This window comes from Dromaius novaehollandiae, chromosome 12 (assembly GCF_036370855.1).
Source record: "Dromaius novaehollandiae isolate bDroNov1 chromosome 12, bDroNov1.hap1, whole genome shotgun sequence".
NCBI lineage: Eukaryota > Metazoa > Chordata > Aves > Casuariiformes > Dromaiidae > Dromaius > Dromaius novaehollandiae.
The window spans coordinates 1,834,844-1,855,252 of NC_088109.1; the positions used below are offsets into that span (position 1 = coordinate 1,834,844).

The 20,409-nt window shown below is 46.0% G+C and overlaps 1 protein-coding gene across 6 annotated transcripts in view; it reads right to left on the reverse strand.

Annotated features, from left to right (window-relative positions):
• Positions 1-19,902, reverse strand: part of RAD54L2 (RAD54 like 2) — a 70,503-nt gene extending 50,601 nt beyond the window's left edge. Inside the window, exon 1 of one of the 6 annotated variants that reach the window (XM_064518622.1) lies at positions 19,767-19,902. The gene's annotated coding sequence lies outside the window, so the exon portion shown is untranslated. Of the gene's footprint in view, positions 1-11,264; positions 11,405-18,742; positions 18,820-19,250; positions 19,499-19,766 lie in introns of those variants that run through there. The other 5 variants (XM_064518621.1, XM_064518624.1, XM_064518623.1 and 2 more) reach the window with 5 other exon arrangements.
• Positions 19,903-20,409: the final 507 nt, after the last annotated feature.

The following is a 20,409-nucleotide window of genomic DNA, read 5'->3' on the forward strand; positions in this document are numbered from 1 at the left end:
CCACTTCGGAGCCTCCCGCCAAGGGGAATTACGTAACGCGAGCAGACTGCCTTTGCCTCCGCTGCTTCGCGGCCGAGTTGCTCCAACCTGCCCCGCGCGCATGCATGCCACGCTCGACATCTAATCACCGCGCGAAGGGCACTTTGCAAGAGATAAACAGATTACCTGCAACTAAGCAAAGGTACCACTTGTCTGGACTTTCCAGCTCTCCCACGAGATGTGCCTGGGATCCTCCGACCTTGGCACAAAACGGGAAATTTCATCCCGAGCCGTGTGCCACAAGAAAGGTTACCACCACCAATAAACACAAAACAAACCTGCTGCATCAAACTAACCTCCGAGGCGGCCTCTCTCAGGTCCTACAGCCTGTATTTCAATAAACACAAAAAATAGCTTAGAAGTTTGGGGGGGGCCTTTACTTTTAAGGTAGAACATTTTCGATAGCAAATGCTGTGTGCTATCGACTGCCTCTTACTCAGTATGGGTAAACCCAGCAGAAAGGAGGTCCAGTTTCGGACTAGGAAAACTCAAGGGCTTGCAAACTGAGAGACATTTCTGTTGTTCTAATGCTTTTCTTTTTCTGCAAAGGCTTAAAATCACCATTTCTTATGTCCGAGTTTGAGAGAATAACATGAACTAGAAGTTTTTTCTTGTTACTTGACAGAGGCTCTTTCTCCGCATGGTCTTGCACCCCACAAGCTGGCCTACAAAGTGAAACAGCAAACGTCATGAGATCTGGTGACTTCAGTCACCTCTGTGCAACACCACTTTCATCACAGGACTCATCAGCACTGTAAAAACTCCTATTATTTTACTAAATATTACAAATACAAACAAGCAAAGAGGAAGGATGCAGAGGTTGCAGTATCAAATCCAGGGCAGAGTGGAGTCCGTTCCCACCAGAGCAAGGACGGGTAGGAGTCCTGGGTACCACCAGGGAGCCAGAACGGCTTCACAGAAGCTCTTTGCCTGCTACCGCCCAAGCGATCTGGGCGTGGGACACGCTCAGTTGTGACCACCCACATGTACCACACAAGTCCCTCCAGAAAGGGCAGGTTTAACACTAATGCTACTGCAGTGCAGAACAGCAAAGAGGATTCTGCCACCTCCCCAGCCTCCAGCCAAGCCCAATATCTGGGACTTATCAAGATTTGTCTCTTAAAGCCTGTTTTGTAACCAAGACTTTACACTGCTCTGGCCATAAACAAAGGATCAAGCACCCTGGCAAATTGCCAGAGGATTTGCAGTTTAATAAAAACAGGTATTTCAAAGTCAGTGCCGCATAAAGCTCTTCAGTTTCTGGTACACATATGTATTTTATGGTATTAATAATACTGCTCTGTCTTGGTGGCAAAATGGTCGTTCTGTTTCTCTTATGCGCTCAGATCACACACCAGCATCTCAACTCTGGGAGCATCCTGAAGATATCCACCAGCTTTTTGGGGCAGGAAATCTTAGCTTTTTTCCCAGATCGCAAGCTGGCACAGTTTTGGCACCTTATAGGTAGCATCCAGTAACTAATGGTAAACAAGCATAAAGCATACAGGTGGGTCACTAAAGAAGCCATGAGTTCAAGTTCTGTGTGAGTGAAAAAAATAGTACGTAATAACACAAGTTTGTAAGCCATAACACAGTGAACACTTTTCTGTTCAACTGAAAAATCTCTAACATGCAATAAACCTAAGACCAGTGCTTTGGACAGTTTGATTCTAGCAAACATTAGAACATCTCTAATTTACATTATGTAACATATTAACATCTCTATTTTATACTCTCATATAGAAAAACTGAAGGAGTCACTTAAAAGGATATATATTTACTCAATAGAGAGTGAAGCGTGTTATTGATCAATACCGGTCCAGCAAATCCCCTTTATTTTTTAACAAAGCCACCTTGTTAATTTGTTTACTCAAAAAGCAATGGGAGCATTTTTCCCCAAAGGAAAACTCCTCAACATTGCATTTCAAGTCATCTTTAATGGATTGCATCATGATTTAAATCACTTCTCCCTTTGCTGCCTCAGATTATTACGGTTCTAGCAAAGCAGTTTTTCAGCCGTGATTCATGGGTAGCCGGTGGCCACACAATGCTGCTGGGAAGGAAGAAAACGCTGCCTTTATTTCCTCTCGTTCAGCTCACAACAGAGCTAAACAACACTAATTCCCTCTGAAAGCGATGTGCTTGCTATGGGAATATTATACTGAGGAATGGAAAAAGCAGCAGCCTGTGAAACCACAAATCGGAGGGGCAGGCGGCATCCACCTGCCCGGGACAACCCTCCCGAGGAAGGCCAGGGCGCTCCTCACGCACGCGGCCACAGGGACAACGGATCGAGTCTCACCCACGTTTCACGCAAGCATTAAGGAGCCGCTTTGGACACGCAGTGGGACTTGTGGGGAGCAGGGATCCTGCGGAAAGGAGACCACGCGCCAGCTTTGGAGGGGCGCAGGACCTGCGCTCTTACTCTCTCCAGGCTGACAAACTCCTTCCTAAAAGGCATCACAACACCAAAACCAGCCTGAATCCGGTTGCTGCCTGAAGATGCAGTACAATAAAAGCCTCTGCAAGAAGAGGTGCAAGGAACCAAAAAAAGAAAAAGAAGAGAGAGAGAAAGGAAGAGGAGAGCTACCCCTTCACCTCTGCCGGCACGAGCGCGCTGGAAAGGAGGATGTGACAATGGCCGTCACGTAAGGCCTGGCTCCCCCTGCGAGCCCGAACAAAAAGAGCCGGAGCAAGGCAGCGGCAGCATCTGCAGAGCGTTACACAACGCAGACCGGCGGCAGCAGCACGGGCCGACCTCATCGATCACACGCTCCACGAGCCGCCCGCGACAGGATCCTCGCTCTCCTGCGCTTCGGAGAGGGAAAAGCGAATGCTCCCCCCAAGACTTCAGCACTCGCTTCCACGCCGACTCAAGGCACTGTCCATCTCCGGACAGAGCCAGCGGAAACGGGCAAACTGCTTCTGCGTTTGTATACAAAAGTATATCCACGCATTCATTATTATTCGGCTAAACAATGTTGCATTGTTTTTAAAAGCAATTTCATGTAATTACATTAAATTAGAAAGTGGCTTCCTACAAATAAACTCTTTCCTTTGAAATACGCTCAGTGTCCTCTCCAGCGAGCCGCCCCATCTAGAACAGCGGTTTGTTTTGTCCTGCGTAAAACTTCGGGCCATTTGAGGTAAAAAGCACATGAACAGTTTCGCTTCCAGTAATTACTGACATCCTCCTGGATTAATACCATCACAACAACATAAGAGTTCAGTCCCTCACTTTACAGAACCACTGGTTATATTTTTGGCTCTGGCAACTTCGGTATAAATAGCAACTTATACTCCCCATGGAAGCAAAAGTTGAGAAAAGGAAACTTGCCTTCCCCCATTACTGTCTCTCCTTTCAAAGCAAACAGCACTTCAACACGAAGGCCTGCTTGCAAGTTCACCTTTACAGGTTTTGCCCAGAGCACCTATAGTTGTAGGACAACCATCAGGACCTGTGAAAGGAGTGAAATGCAGAGCCAAGATCTCAAGAAGACTCAATAGTAGGACGCGGCATGTCAGTATTTCAAACGATATTTGATACATTTTATATCGCAAATTAATTTGGGGCAAATTTGCCTACCCTGAATTAAAGATAAGCATTTGCAAATTACAGAAGATTGATTATACCAGTCTTAAATACAGCTCATGGGAAAGGTATAGCGAGCCTTTGCTTGGTAGGTGCCCAAGCAATGGCAAGAAGTCCAAGAAATATGAAATTAATCTACGGCTCTGGTCACTGACAGGCGGGCGATACGGCTTATCTCTTTGAACGGCATCCCATGGGAACAGACTGATGCAGCTTATAAACAGTGTTTTAGTCTTCCAGGCTGAGGAAAACGGCACGTTTCCCTGATGCAGAAAGACCTAGTTGATCTGACCTGTTTTCTGAGTATCACCCCACTCGCACACTCTTCTTTCTTCGCCTCCCAGAGAAGCACATTTCATTACCGGGCAACGATTCGCCTCCTTTGCCCGTGTCTCCACTCGGGAAATAGCCTTTCCCAGCAGGAGCAGTCGAGGTGCAACCCACCACGAGACCGACGCCGCTCACTGCGCACGCCGGCATCGACAGTCCTGTGGTCCTACGTCTGCATCTGGCTATAAAGAGTTTCAGAGGATTGGGCGTTCGTTTTCCATGCCTCATCTTTCTTCCTCTTCAGCACCGGACTTAAAATATGTTTATTTGGTTTATGTAGTTTTTAGAAAAAGTCAAAATTGACTTCTTACTCTACCCCTCCTCCACAAAAGAAAACTGCATTGAGAAGAGAAAACATTACTTATGCCACCTACAGTTTACCAAAGAAACTTGAACACAAGCAAAAAAAGAAAAAAAAAAAGACTGAAGTAGGAGGGAATGGAAATAAACAGTTTTGAACTCTCATGATATAAAGATGACAATTAGCATATGGTAGACCCAAATTGCTCCAGTCTGCCAAGGCTTCAGACACCAAACTAATTTTTATTGGATTCCACTACAGACTTAAAATCCATAAAAAGATTAAAAACTATCAGAAACTTGGGTTTCTCCTAGAGTCACTACCTCCAACACAACACTCTGCTCACATAGTCTTGGAAAAATCTGCAGCTGAGTGCCACCTCTAAAGGCCACTTCTCTGCCCGTTTCCAGTTGCCAAAAGCCATGGATCTTTGCCTTTCCCAATGAGCGGATCAAAATAGTCATGGGGATCCTTATCGATCCCATAGAAATGATAGTGTAGCACTTGTTTTGATAACACTTGGGCTTGATGCTACATGCAGCTCACACGGGAAGCAACGGGATGAAGTAGCCTCCCGGGGTTTTGCCCTTGGTAACGGGAGCTGCTTTGGTTGCATTTTGCTGGCTCAAAACCTCCCAATGCTTTGGACAAGCCTGCAAGTGAAAACAGGGCAGCTTACTGCCTTGCAGCCTAGAGCACAAAAAACTCACAAAATACTGTTTAAAGAACCAATTGCGTACCACACACAAGAGTTCCAGTTGGAAATAATAAATATTATTTCACAAAAGAAACTGAGCTAGGAATCTCTCACGTACATACATTACATCGTTTAACCTTTAAAGACGGGAGCATGACTCTACACACACGAGCTCTACTTTAAAAGCAGTATAATGCAAAAGGAGACACACAAATATTAGCATAAAAATAATATATCTTGGGGGTTGCCATAGCATTTTGGTAAACATACCCAACTGCTCATCCCAATGAGCACTAAACAGTATATTTCCCTTAGGGACAGCCACAAGCATATCCAGGGCTAAGACAGGAAGGTGCAACTGAAAAAGGCCGTATTAGCAAATTATTAAAAAACACTGCAAGGTGAATAAACACTGTAATAATAATCTAGAAAAGTAGCTAAGACTCACTGCTGGCAATTGGACACAACTCGAGGATAAAAAACGTCACTGCCAAATTCCTAAATTCACTATACTTTCATAAATGCTAGAAATGTCTTTTGTAGTCCCGGTTCTTACTGGATGGACAATACTGTAGAGATACTCGTATGAACACAGAGTCCAAATTTTATGTTTCCAAGACTCAAGAGGACAAAGATGAACAGCATTCAGCTGTGATCTTCAACACAACATAACCTACCGGGTATTTCGTCTCTCAAAAATAAGTGCAAGCTCAATTGCTTGCTCAATCGCTTTCCACGTCTTTTCTCGCAAAGTTCATTTCAGGCTGGGGGAATTCGCTTGATCAGCAGCCGAATCCATGGAGCAAGGACAGAACGAACCGCAGGCACGCCAACCTCTTCCAGCGCCCCGCCGGCATGCTACCACCCCAGCCAAAGGGACCCCGCGTTGTAAGAAGGCGGCATCCTTACACTCAGCTATTTGCCAAAATATATCGGGGTGGAATTTCTTATCCCACCTCTTTCTCCCCTTCCATTGAATTATTAGTAACTGAATCAAGGTCACCAAGTTGTTTTACTCCATCTACCCATCTGTCTAACGACAGGAAATCTTGATCATTCTTCATCTGGGCTGAACTCAGAAACGTGAACAGTTAACTTTAACTTTTCTTTCAATGGGACTTCTTGCATACAATTAATAGCATTCTCTAAGAGAAAAAACTAAGTTACACGGCACTTCCAGATTTACAGGCAACGCTGTACCACCCCATTTAATTTCATCCATAGTTCTCTCTCTGCAAGGGGGTGAAAGATGCAAATGGCAAAAGTTAAAGACTTTCTAGAGGATGCTCTTTCTAATCGCAATAAAAGCACATATATTCATTAAAAGCTGCCACACTAGTGGTGGAGGCTAACAGCTCTGTATCTCATTCTGTTAAAATCAGCATTTCACTGACCAGAGGTACTGATTTAGTTGAATTATATGATCTTCTTTCTTGCCTATTTTTCAGGAGTGTTATAGCAGGTAGGAGAGGCAGGAAAAAGCCACCTCGAAACAATTTGAGATTTTTGTTATTTTTTTAAGGGAGAGTAGGAAAAAGGAATTTCTTATGGAATTGGCACGAGTAAGCAGATGAACCATTTCCTTAATGTTCTGTGTTCATTATTTGGGTCCCATTTCTTTTAAGTAGTTAACTATTGTCATTACAGAATAAACAAAATCAGAGCACATGATAAAGGCCTTAGCTACTCACATTCCTTGGAGAACAGGATGTAGACATAAGCTTAAAACTGCTGGCTAGGGCAAATTGTACTACACATCATCTCAGAAGCTCCAGAGTTGAGGGCTTCCAAAATAAAAATCAACTTCCCCAGGAAATTCTCCTCCAGAGATAACAGGGCCAGAACCCAGGATCCAGGAAAAAACAGAAGAGATTCTCCGCTGGGGTAATGATTTTCCCCCCAGTATTTCATTTCAAAAGCAGCTAACTTCTTTACCCTCAAATCATCTCTAAATCACCTCTATTGCATGCAATAATCATTTTACCATCTGGTTTTAATGCAATTGCTTTACTTTGTGTATAGCTAACACTACATTTCATACACTGAACGCGCTGAAAGGCACTGATTTTGTAGGGTCTATATTTTGGTCCTGTTCTCTCAAGTTGTTGACACCTATGGATAAAAAACTTAAAACCTATCTGACGGGGCCACTCTTACAACAACTTTTTGATATAAGAAAATATTCTCTGTATTCCCTACCCCGACATCAAGGAAAGTATTCATTCCCTGCAAAAACAATCTGACCTTTCACGTTTTGTATGAAAGGAAGTTCACGTTTGGTTGCTGATGTGCAGCCCACAACGTGGACGCTTTTTCTAAGGAAGGAATATACAACTTTTACACTGCTCCTGGAAAGGAGAAGCCACAAGCTTCTTATCACATGAGTGGTAAGCAGTTACGGTGGAAGAGTAATCTAAACCTCTGGAAAGCTACACTACACTATGAATACTGCTTCTGTTTTGACATCTGCTTTCACCAGCCACTGGTACAAATAAAAAACGCAAAGACTATTTTTTGACTAATTCGTAAAACAGCAAAAATGATAAATAGACGATGACAATCAAAACCTGATGCTAATTCCAACATTTAGAGAGACTGTGACATAGATTGACAGTGACGGAGAGTTTTCAGATTTTACAGGCGACAGAAGGGTAATAAACATTTGGCTTTGATGCAGTTGCCCGTTTTCCCCCAGGTCAACCGCAGCTTCTCAGGCCTCGGGTCCCCACTCGGCAGCAGGACCGCTCGGGCAGGCTCTGCGACCAGCCGCTCGTCCCCACGAGCACACCGCTCCCAAATTGCGCCAGCGCAGCTACTTGCAGGGCTGGGCAGCGAACCGATGCAGCTGGAAAACAACCCAGAAGCAAAATTCAGCTCCCAAATGTAATGTGCTACGGAGCTGCACACAGCGGTGCAGGCACAAGGGGAGAAGCAGGCGGAGGGTGGGAACAAGCAGCCAGGGCTTGGCTGGATCAAGTCAGCACTACAGTCCACAGGCTACGGTCTCAGCAGCCCGAATACTGCTCCCCTAGCCGAGAAGACAGACAGCATTTTGATTTGAGAAAGCAAGCTGGCTGGCTGTGTTTACCAACACTGATCAAAAGGATGGCGCATGGGTCTGAGACGGGACGTGGGTCTGAGACGGGACATGAACCTTCTCATACTTCACCCCCTCATTTTTCCCCTTTCTTTAAATAGTCCAGGCATCGCCGGGCGGTTTGCAGCTGTGTGGAGACATATCTACTTCTGAAGTTCTTTCTGGTTTTTAATTGAAAAATCAATGCGATTGCCACACAAAGGGCAAAGGTACCGTAAACTATGTCACGCGGTGCGAGACTCTTGCTGCGCCCTGGAAACACCTCTCTCCCCATAGCAAATACTTCGAAACCACCCACAGCTCAAAGTAAAAACCTGAAAGACCTCCTCCTGTAAGTCCTTAACAACATAACGTATTTAATTATAGCTTCTAGGAGCAGGTCCTTGCAATTAGGTGTGGGTACTAGCATTAAAAGGACAAAGAAGGGATAAAGCTCTGTTCTGGGAAGGAGGAAGATCAGGTGCCCTGACCTACAAAGACTGGTAACTAGCACTGACAGAAATTCTCTGGGTCAGGACATCTCCACTCCTACATGAAGACAAGTAGGTCTCAAGAAACAAGCAACCATACCTAGCGACAACAGGACATGAGGCAGCCTACACCGTCCCTGGAACCAAGAACAAATGGGTAATTTCTTTAAGCTGAGGAAGAGGAATTTGCTTTTGCTGTCATCCCCTTGCCAGAGATTGGGGACCTGAATAAAAGACACCCCAAATCCTCCAGCTCTCTTCCTTCTTTCATTTTCATGATTCACGCTATCATGCCTAGGATAAGCAGACATCCTCAACTGTCCTAGAGAGATCTTCTTTGGGGCATCAGGATTTTATTTTGTTCTAGATCTCAGACACCTTTGCTTTGCTCCCAAACCACACCGCACTCTGCTGCCTGCTTAGAAACCATGGCTCTCGGTACGCACCGCTTCCTCCACCTCAGGACTAACTTCCCCGTAAGAGCAGGGTCTCCTGCCCCATCCTATGCATCCTAAGGCCACTGTGGAGTTCTGGCCATAAATATATGTTGGGATACCCAACCTCTCGTGCAAGTTCCCTGCTTACTTTGTAGTTGTTCCACCCATTCCCTTCCCAACACTTGCACTTCACTCAAACAGCTCAAGGGGGCTTAACCATCCTTACCATAAAGTTAAGACCTAAAAACCTTCTCTCATCCCTTCCCTTTTTAGGAATGGAGCTGCCACTCCAGGAACTGTCACTCCTGGACCCCATTTTCTGACCCAGGCCACAGGTAACCCCTTCCACTTGTTACGGCATCATACTAAATAACATCATGGGTGAGGAGAGAGGAGACAGGCCCTCAGCGCCCACAAGGAATTCATCTCTCTGGTGTAGGATGTAGGAGGAGATCCTTCAACACAAGAGGATGAAAGGAAGAGGAAAAAACTGAATGTTTATTTTCTGGGTTCCACATTCCTTCTCTCTCCTTCCCCCCAAAATCTCATCCCTGACTCCTGGATAATTAATTCTGGTCTCCCTCAATCTTCCCCTCCCTAAATAATGAGAGAGTTTGAGCTAGTTGATAGTAGTCATGGGGAGCAGCAGCCTAAGATTGACGAGTTTCCTAGAGAAACAGGCAAAAACTGTTTGCTTCCCCTCCGCCACATTCTTTTCACTGTGCTCTTGAGTTTTGTAAAACAGAATACACAATCAAAAAATCACCCACAAAGAAAACAAAACCTAGAACCTGTAAAAGAGTTCAAAAAGCCCAGTACAGAGTAGACTTGAGTTTCATTTGGCTACCATATAAAATCTAGCTGACCGAGATTCAAAAATGAAGGTGAGGTATCAATATTATTTTTATTCAAGAAACAGACATCAGAGAGAACTTGCAAATCCATTTTCTTTAAAATAAAGATAAGTCTTTATTAAGATTTAAAAAAAAAGTAGCATTTAAATGGAAGATTACCAATTTCTGGAAATCTAGAAGAAATGTGTATGTTAGGAGTTATTTTTTGTACCTGTTGGGAGTTTAAGGAACTCAGAAAAAAATGTTAGCTAAACTGCAGCGTCTTCATTTTCACATCTCACTCTTCTCCAGTTCTTGTGGTGCATTTTTTCCAAACAACAATAGTTGTAGATAAAGTAGCAAGAGTTGAAAAGCTAAAGAATTCCCTTAGAAGTACATGATATAGAGTATATTTTAAAGAAGATTATATTCCATGAGATTTAAAAACTGAAAGAGCCCAGTAACCAATTTAGAAATACCAGGCTCATTCATTGTTTTCAGAACCATTCTGGTTTGCAGTGATTATCTACAGGGAAAAAAAACATCAAGAGGAAGGAGAGAAAGAAGCTAGAGCTTAAGCTTTCTTTGTGCCCTCCCAACTCTTGGCTGATGCGGAGGCCGAGAGCCATCCAGAATGCCAATCCAGAGCTCAAAAATGCTGTCTAGACTATTACTATAACTCCTCACGCTGCCTTGCTCTTGCCAATCACCAAAATCTCAGGGCTACACACAGAGTTGTATTAGGGCTCTCCAAACGCCTTGCATTGAGGCATATTCCCCAAGGCCAGCTGCAAGACTCCACCAGCCCTTCTGAGAAGCAACCGCATACAACAGCCATGGGCGAGGAGGAAAACGCAAACATGGGGAGGGACTTTCAACCTTGAAACACTTCTAGAACAGAAGCAGAGAAAAAGCAACTAAAGAGAAGCCAGAAGATCACATTTTTACATGTAACATCACGGCCTACAAGGACTCACTTAAAGATTGCAAGTAAAGAAAGACTGTTCGTTTACAACAACTTCCAGCCCTCTTTCCTTACTGTCTTCTCCTTGTCAGCAAAATGGTTCAGACAAGATAGCAGTAAGGAGCACGCATGAGAGAGAGACCCTCCTCTACAAGACAAGGAACTTCGGAGATGAAAATATAAACAGCTTCCTTCAGCAGAAGGATTTTATCTGTAGGTCTCAGTGCACAGGATATCCCAAGAGTGCAAAGAAGAGAATACAAGATCTTCCTCTTCTTGATGAAATTTAATAGAGGCAGTAGTGGGGGAAAGGTAGCTCTTGGCTGGAAAAGCCTCAAAGGAGGCAACCTCTTCCAGCAGGACAGTCTCTTCCAGTGATAAGAAAGGGTCATTCACTGCAGCACTTGCCCTTCCCCAAAACCAAAGCTGCTGAACATACAGAATATGTCTGATGCTTCCTAGAAGCAGCATCTTTTCTGCACAAACACCGCCCAGTGTACGCACCCATTTCCTACCGAAGTCTAGGAAGCACCTGGGGAAAGGGGCATCCAGCAGTAATCTGCCACAACCAGAGCATCCAGCTTCTGAAGGCTGTATTTCCCATGGCCCTTCCACCGTCACGCGACCGGGCACCGCTCGTCCTGTGATGGGGGAAAAGATCGAGATGTCTGGAAAGATGGTTACCAGGAGCAGGCTGCCATCACTACCACTCTCGTTCCCATCTCAGTCCTAGAGGAGCTTAGGAAAACAAGTCAAACTAACTGTCCCAATAGGACACTGAGCCTCCAAGCATCCATCTCCGTAATGGCTGAGGATGTTTTTTTCTCTCTACATCCTTTACAATTTTGGCAGGCAGGACACAATGGAAACCATTCTTTTTGATGAACAAGAAACATGCTAATTTCATTCTGGCACCACTTGATAAAGCAAAGAGCAGACACAAAACACCATCGCATCCGTGTGCATTGATTCACACTCCAAGATACCTCTGAAACCATAAGCGTGTGCAATTTCTTCCCCCAGTGAAAAAGTAATTTTTGCAGAATAAAATGACTTAGTCCCCCACGCTCACACTGTAAAGCTTATCTCTCACTGCTGGTGAGTAGACTTAAGAGCATATTAGCAGATGTATCAGATTTCTGAGGAGAAAGACTGGGGGAGACATTCGGTCTGTTCAAGAAATGAAACAGCCATTCCTCTCCTTCTTCTCTCTCAAAATCACAGTGCTTCCAGAAAAAAAGAGGCCACAAACATTTGATTTCATTCAAATGCGTGGTTCATATAAGTGGATTTATTCCCTTGACGGAAAATGCATTCTTAATAGATTTAAAGAAGCCCTATAAATGAACAACTATCATAATCAGATCATTTGACTAACTCCAGTTTGGGCCAAAAGAGACATCTAGCCTGAGCATGATTAGGCAAGATCTGTCTGGCATGTGCAAATACTCCTGTATCAAGACCCAGTACCTTATGTTTCACTAATGCATATATCTTGAAAGATATTTCAGCTTAACTTGATGACTTCGAGAGATGGGGACATCCTAATTTCCCTTAATAAGTACAAGCATCTTCCTAATGCCTCCAGTGATTAATCACATTCATTGTTAACAATCTGTGCCTTTTTTCTAATTTAAAATATTTTTTTTCCTTCCAGACAGTAAGTGCTATCATATCTTTCTCCACTAAATTAAAGAGCCCTTTGGTACACAGCCTATTCTGCCGAAGGAAAATTGAGAAAATTTAAACTCCTCATGATAAGCTAAATGAACTGAGCACTTTAAAAAAAAGTTTTATAACGAGTGACTTAATCACCCAAGTAATTTTTGAACCATTCAACATCTCCCTTTCTTTCGAATATCTCTTTAAAAACACTAACACCAAAGCCGGTCAAAATACTCCCAAACCAATTTCACTTCCATATCCCTATTCAGTACTTCCTGTTTAAACATCTAACCATGGATGTAAATTGCTATTAACAAAGTAATTAGTTTGTTTATAGTAGCCCCCGTTCATATGATATTACTCGGAGGGCTCACATACCATCACGTATCGGCTGTGACCCCTCCATCCTTTCCAAGGTCACTGCTGTCTGGAAGCAAACTTCCTCATTCTGGAGCTGGAGGCTCCAGTTTTCCCTGCAAGAAGCATAACTTTGTGCTGAGGCTCAATAAAGGCATTTTTGTCTACATTAGACCCAGTTAACCAAACAATTCAGGGGACGCTGTACAGCTGGCATTCCTTCTTCATGCTTCACTGCTCCATTAACGTTAACCTGAAATCAAAGCTGATCAAATTTGTGGATTATGTATTCCTCAAGGCCACTGATGAAAATACTACAAAGTGCTGGACCGACTATAAATCTCTGAAAAATCTTCCATTCCGATTCTGTTTCCCACATCCACTTTTTCAAATCTAGGCTGTTGACTCACTGGCCATAAATGAAATTATATCCATGGAACAAGATTAATTTTTCAACAGCACCCTCACTGATTAGCATTAAAGAAACAATGTATTAGCATATAAACCCTATATATATGTGTACACACACACATACATATATATTTGATGCAAGAGTTTTAATTGGAAGTTTTCTGATCATCCAGAGCACTGGCAGACCATTCACACTGATCAGCCATCTAGCAGTTACCCTTATTTTAGTAATTTTGAGTAAATCCTATCTCCAGTCCCCCCCTCAGTCAATTCCTTTTTGAGTAGCATCCCATTCTCCAAGTTGATTCAGCAGGCTATAAGAGCACCTCCACCCCACAATCCCTTTCCAGGCTTTGTCAGGCTCATGTTTAAGTGTTTCCTTGGGTTGCATGTTTTTTGTTTGTTTAAATATTGGCCTTTGAGTGTCATGCACAGCTAGACCAGTTTGCAAAACATCAATACACTTTACCAACCTATTTATTCTAGACTTGACAACTCCAAACATCATAACCCATACTCAATTGATACCGATAGGCTGGACAAGACTAAGTGTCTAAAAGACTGAAGAAAATCTTTGATGAATTATCCTCTCTCTAAAACATTTTTTCCACAGTCCTGACAGGCTAGAAGAGTCTTCTTCACAAGCCAAAATTTTAGGCAGAAATATTCATTGACAAGGGAAGAAGGTGCAAGTCAGGATTACTTTCCCTCCACCATGTTTCAATTATTTCCCATACCGTGCTTGCCCTACAAACTCTCTCTTTGTATTTGATCAGTCATATTGGGCAAGTAATGGAAGGGTTCTGCAGCTTCTGTTAATCAATTCTGTCCCTGTACAGCTCCAGCTCTTTGTTAATTAGATCAAGCTAGCTCTCCACAGAGAATGCCAGAGCAATGTTATCTGCCTGTAATCTGCCAAATCACGACAAAAACCTCTTTAATTGCTTTTATAAGTTTAGTGCCTCTCTTGTTGTGTAAAGCGTGATATGTTCTGCACGTTAGGCCTTGATCAAAGTCCTCCTCATGCTCAGTGCGAGCCTCAATGTACTTCTGACACCAGAAAGCAGATGAATATATTGAGCTTTTCCAACTTCAATCTTCTACTTATCTGCCAGCAAAAGGCCACTAGTGTAGAACTAATTACAATGGCAGAAGAGTCCTTCTGTTAATATGCCTGCTCCTCGGCTACAAATTTCAGTCACAGCAGCGTAAAGAGCTTTGGCCACTCTACTGCACCTACCAAGGCTCGGCCTGACCGCGTGCGCACGTGTGGACGAGAACCGGGTCACACCGTTCACCGACAGAGGTAGGCTGGATGAAAGTTAACTGCAAGAGGGGCACGTAGTCTTGCTAGGATAGGACTGCCTATTATCATCAAGAAGCTGGTGCATCTCATCTACTCTCCTCTTTTCCAAGTAGATATTTAAGCCGCCAATGGTAACTACACCTTGCAGGGCAAAAATTCTTCCTGGGCTTTACAACAGTAGTAGAAAGTACTCTTTATGAGTTTTGAATACAGTACCCAGTATTTATTCTACAAGTCACACTGACAGCATCTAACACATTTCTTCAGCTTCATTTTGAAGCAACTAGCTAAAAAGCTTCCTCTTAAGATTTCTGCATCCTTGAACGATATCTTGAGTCATTAAGTTATTCAGTACTTTTTCTCTCAAGCGTGGAATCAATACTTCCTCCAGGCAGATGCATACCAACCTTTAAGTCTTTTCTGATGTTTGAATAACCAATTTTCACTAATACCCAAGTAGCTTCATTCTTTCTTTCACTCTGATTCTGCATTCAAACTTGCAGATACACCTGCAGAATAGTAAGTTTGGGACAATCTGAAAGGCCACCATGCACTGTTCCAAATCACTGCTCCTACTGGCACCTTCTGGGGTACGCAGAAAAGGCTGTTATGAGATTTAAGGGATGTAACTTCTCCTTCTTCTTCCTTTTTCTTTCTTTTTTTTTTTTTTTTAAGATGAGTTCTAGTTACCTCCAAGATGCCACAGAAATTGTGGAGGTGTCAGACTGACCCAACTTCAGCATTCACACTGAGCACAAATAAGATTTAAATTGTCACAGTCGCATGGAGGTTACAATTGCACTGAATCAGTCTTACTTGCAGGATTAAAGTGACATTTTGCTATTCCACTTTAGATATAAAATTGAGTCAATATTATATCTAACCTTCAAGAATTTCTAAAAGCCCAATTTTCTATGCTTTGAAGTATTTTTCTTGATAAGTTTTCCATCTGCATGGCTGAAAACAGTATACATCTTTTCATACTTCTTCCCACAATTTATTTCAACTTTGACATTCTAAATCTGTTAGCAAATATGTACAATTAACATTTGGTAGTTAGCGCATATTAATTATTAATCAGCAGCTTTCTCAATATTACTTAGAATGAAGCTTTCGCAATATTACTTAGAATGAGAACTCATCATCTAGCTAGTTTGAAAAAAGATGACTAAAAAAAGCAGCTACTATATTCTGAGAAGTTCAACCAGCTTCTAAACTTGCCAGTTCAACCATTTTTCCCCTTTCTCACAGCCACTGGTAACTCCACCACCTTATTCTTTCTCACAGTACGCAATGAAAATTTATTTCACCAACTAATGCTATCCCTTTGTCACACAAAAAAATGGGGTTATTGTACCATCCCTCTTCATCTTTAAAACTCTGTTTCCTAATAAGCATAAAACCTTAGAAACTAAACCTAAGGTTTCTACAAGTTAAATAGGAAATGAAGTTTCCATTCATAGCTTCAAATTTCCTAAATATCAGATTCTACATATCCTATTCTACAAGTCTGAATCTTTGTATTGATTTCTGTGTGTTCTGTGTTTTTGCAAATACCTTATGAACACTGATTTGGAAAAAAGTCACAACTTTCCATAAATTCTTCTATTTTTATATAGCTAAGAATGTTGCTTAACACAACAAATTCCTGTCTTGCAATGAGCATTCTCCGAAACAAGCCCAGATATTAACTTAACATACACGCCGCTCAAAAATACCAGGCAGAAAATATTCTACATAAACAGAAAATGCAAGTCTTAAAATCATTTCTTTTCCAAGTATCTCCAGGAATATCAAAAGGTATTTTAACCCTGTGGTGACTAAATCTACCAGAATCAAGCTCAAAATAAGTAACTTTGTTAGCAGAGAATATTTCTTCTGCAGAATTTCTTCTACTTTATACATTATTACATGTTTACGTTCTGGATGTGAATGTGATCAAACAGGATTCAACTCAACCCTCATGGGAAAAGCCTCATTTCAATACCACTCCCTCTTACCCTTGTAACCTGATCACATCTCAAAGAGGTACTCGACACCATGCAATTTTGAGAAACAAAGTCAAGACATTGCAACAGACAGACCTGCCAGCCAAGAAGCGCTGCCAGCCCACGTATGGGCGAAATGACACTAGAACAGTTCAGAGAGGCCAGGCAGTCAACAGCCACCACCAGCAACAACTGGAATTTGTGGGCAAGTATGGAAGAAGTACTCTTCCGTGCTGCAGAAGGTATAACTTGATGTGTGTGTGTATGTATACACATATCTGTATATACATACACACAAGCGAGGCTCTTCTCAGAGCTGCATGGCAGGAAGATGAAAGACAATGGCTCTGTGTGTGTGCATATATATGTATATATACACACACCATATATATGTATATGTACACATAAAATGTAAGGCATGGGGGACAGCAAGCTAAACATGAGTCAGCAGTGCGCCCTGGCAGCGACGAAGGCTAACAGCACGCTGGGCTGTAGCAACAGGAGCATAGCCGGTTGATCGAGGGAAGCGATTACTTCCTTTTACCTGGCACTTTTTAGGTTACATCTGAAATATCATGTGCAGGTTTGGACACCCCGGTACACGCAGATGAACTGGAGTGAATTCAGCAGAGGGCCACCAAGAGGCTCAGGGGGCTGGAGCACTTGCCCTGGGAGGAGAAGCTGTGGGAGCTGGGCTTGTTCAGACCAACGAAGAAAAGGCTTTGGGGGTGGGCAGTACCTACATGGAGATTATTGAGAAGATGGAAACAGGCTCTGCATGAAGGCACATGGAAGGAGGACAAGAGACAGTGGTCATGAAGAGAAGCAGCAGAGGCTCTGACCTGATAAAAAGAAAAGGTCCTTCCCTGCGAGGACAGTCAAGCGCTGGAGCAGGCCCAGAGACTGAGGGATCTTTGTCCTTGGTTTAAGACCTGACTGAACAAAGCCCTGAGCAAGCTGGTCCGAACTCAGTGTCAACCCTGCTTTGAGCACCTGAGGTCCTTTCCAACCTGAAGTATTCAAAGAAATCAATTTTGATTCCGGAGAACACTAGCATAAGCTATTACAATTTTAAATGTCACACTAGACCTTTCAACTCGCCATCAAAATACATCCACTATCAAGACAAGACAGAAAACATGTTGTTGGGTTTTTTCTCCCCAAAGAACACATGATGTTCCAGTTCAAAACAAGATCTGCAATACTCTCCAATATCAAAACGAAATTTTTGAGAGATTTAAGGGATACAAAACTCACCAGTTACCCAGCTGTAGTGCAATCAAAACCCAGTGGCATGCAACCTTTTTTCTTTTTTTTTTTTGGGGGGGGGGGGAGCAGAAGCAGGTATTCAGTCTGAGGCCACGTTAACCCAGAAAAGATGACACACTACATGCAGAACAGCTCTTCCTAAAAGCAGCAACTGCATTTCTCTTGGAAATCTCACATGCAGAAGCTACCATTAATGAATAACCCCTATATGAAGATGTTGACAAGAACAAAGGCTACGAATCTTCACAAAGCAAGCTCACAAACTCACACCGCTCGCATCAGAAGCACCTGTAGTGTAGGAGTCGAAACAAGCTGTTTTGTTTTCATCCCTCCGCTGGATGCTACTGCCCCTAGAGCAGCACTACCAAAACAAAGCCTGTTTATTCCGAACTGATTGATCTTGCACTGAAGCAGACAGCGACTGCTCACAAGCTCCATTACTCTCAGTCCAGGAGGGGAGGAGAACTACCACCTTCAGCAAGGCAGGAGCAACATCTTCCTCCACTAGAGAAGTTTCTGCAGCGATTGACTTTGGGCTAAGTGATTATCCACTAAAGCGCAATACCTGAATAACCATACAAAGCATATCCAGAGTTAAAAAATTAACAGCATTAAAAAGGAAAAAAGAGCTCCATCCTTTCCTTTTAAAGATCTTCCCGGCAATAAAAATTGCAGTTCTCAGTGAACCTGCAAATAAACTAAAGCGACGTAGTGAGAAGATAACTTTTTAAAGCACCAGTTTTGTACAAATCCATGAAGGGGCCAGCAGGGAAATCAACCGAGTTTACAAGCAGCTCACAAGCCCCAGCACCTAACCATCTAGTCACCAATGTGAGCACCAGCGAAAGTAACCCTTAAATGACTCAATGGAGGAACTTAAAAAAAGGTAAAACGGTAGCAAGGGAAAAGAGGTAACAGCTCGACAAACAGCCCTTTCCCTCACAAATACCACACGGGAACTGAATTATTACATTATGCGTGTTTACCCGTCCTACCGCGCTGTTGTTTAGTCACAGCGGGAGCCAGAAAAACGCCGGAACCGCCAGGCTACAGCAGGCCCGAGCCCCCGCGGGCCGGGACCTGCTTCCAGCAGGGGCCGGCACCGGAGGAGACACGAGCGCCCCCCGGGGGGGGGGGGGGGGACCCCTGCCGCCCCCCAAGAGCGGGGCCGCGCTTCGGGCGCCCGGGACGCGGGCAGCCGCTCCCGCGGAGGCCGGGCCGCTCGCTGCAGGGCTGCGCCGGCCGCCTCCCCCCGCGCGGGGCCGGGGCGGCCTCGGCCCGGCCCTCGCCCCCCGCCGCCTCCTCGCTCCGCCGCCGCGTCCCGCCCCCCCGAGCCCGGCGGCCGTTGCCCCGCCGCCCCCCCGAGCCCGGCGGCCGTTGCCCCGCCGCCGCCGCCCCCCGCACGCCGCCGCCGCCGCCGCCGGGGCCCGCCCCTCCCCGCCCGCTCCCATTGTGGTGGCGGCCCCGCGGCGCCGCGCCGCCGGCTTCGCTCACCTCGGCCGGCGGTGGGGCGGGGTGGGGGGCTGCGGGCCGCGGCGGCGCCCCGGCGCGGTGGCGGGCCCCGGAGCTTGCGGCCGCCGGCCCGCCGCCTCCCTGCTCGCCTCGGCGCTCAGCCGCCGCTCGGGGGCCGCATCACCCAGCGTCCGGTCCCCCCACCCCCCGCCGGAGCAGCCGCAGGATCCCCCGGGCAGCAACAGGCGCCTCCGCCGCAAAGGTTCCGCAGGGCGGAGGAAAGGTTCCCCCCACCCCCGCGGGCCCGGGGCGGCGGCCGAGGCGGGCGGGCGGCAGCGCGGCGGAGCCCCCCGGGCCGCCCAGAGCCTCCCCCCACCCCACCCCCCGCCTCCACCGGCGGAGGCGGCGGCGGCGCCGCCCGGCCCCGAGGGAGCCTCGCCTGCCGGGCCCGGCCCGGCGGAGGCAGCCGCGGCGGCGGCGCCAGGCCCGAGCCGCTCGGGGGTTGGGGGCGGGGGAGGGGGCGGCCCGGCGCGGCGCCTTCCCGCGGCGCTCACTTACGGGCGTGCGGCGGGGCGGCTCGGCGGCGCCGGGGCCCGGCCGCATGCTGGAGTCCCGCAGGCCCCATGCGCCCTCCCGCCTCAGCGCGGCGCCCGCGGCCACGGCCCGGCGCCGCCCGCAGCCCCCCGAGAGCCCCGGGCCCGGGGGGCGCCGCTCCCGCCCCCGGGCCGCGCAGCCGGGCGAGCGGCGGCCGGTCACCGAGCGCGACGCTTGAATCCCATCTAGGGGCTGGACCTGGTAATGTCAGACCGCCGCTTCCCAGCGTGCGGGCGGCGGGGAGCCGGCCCTGCCGCTGCCCCGGGACCCCCGCGCCCCCCGCTTCCAGCAGCCCCCGCCGGGGCCTTCGCCGCCTGCGCGGCTGCCGTTCGTTTTGTGGCGCTGAAAGACGTTACGACACGGAACGGGAGCGTGGATGCAGCTTCCCCCCCATGAGGCTGTTTTTATCCAGAGACTCACAGTAATTGCGGCTGGAAGGGACCCCAGGGCTCTCATGCGACCTCCCGCTCACCCCGCGGTCAGCGCCGAGCTCAGACCCCGCTGCTCTGTCCAGTAGCACCTGAAACCCTGCAAGGATGGAGACTTGTTCATCTCCGGGCTCCTGTTCCAATGCCTGGCTGTTTCCACTGGGAAGAACCTTTTCCTT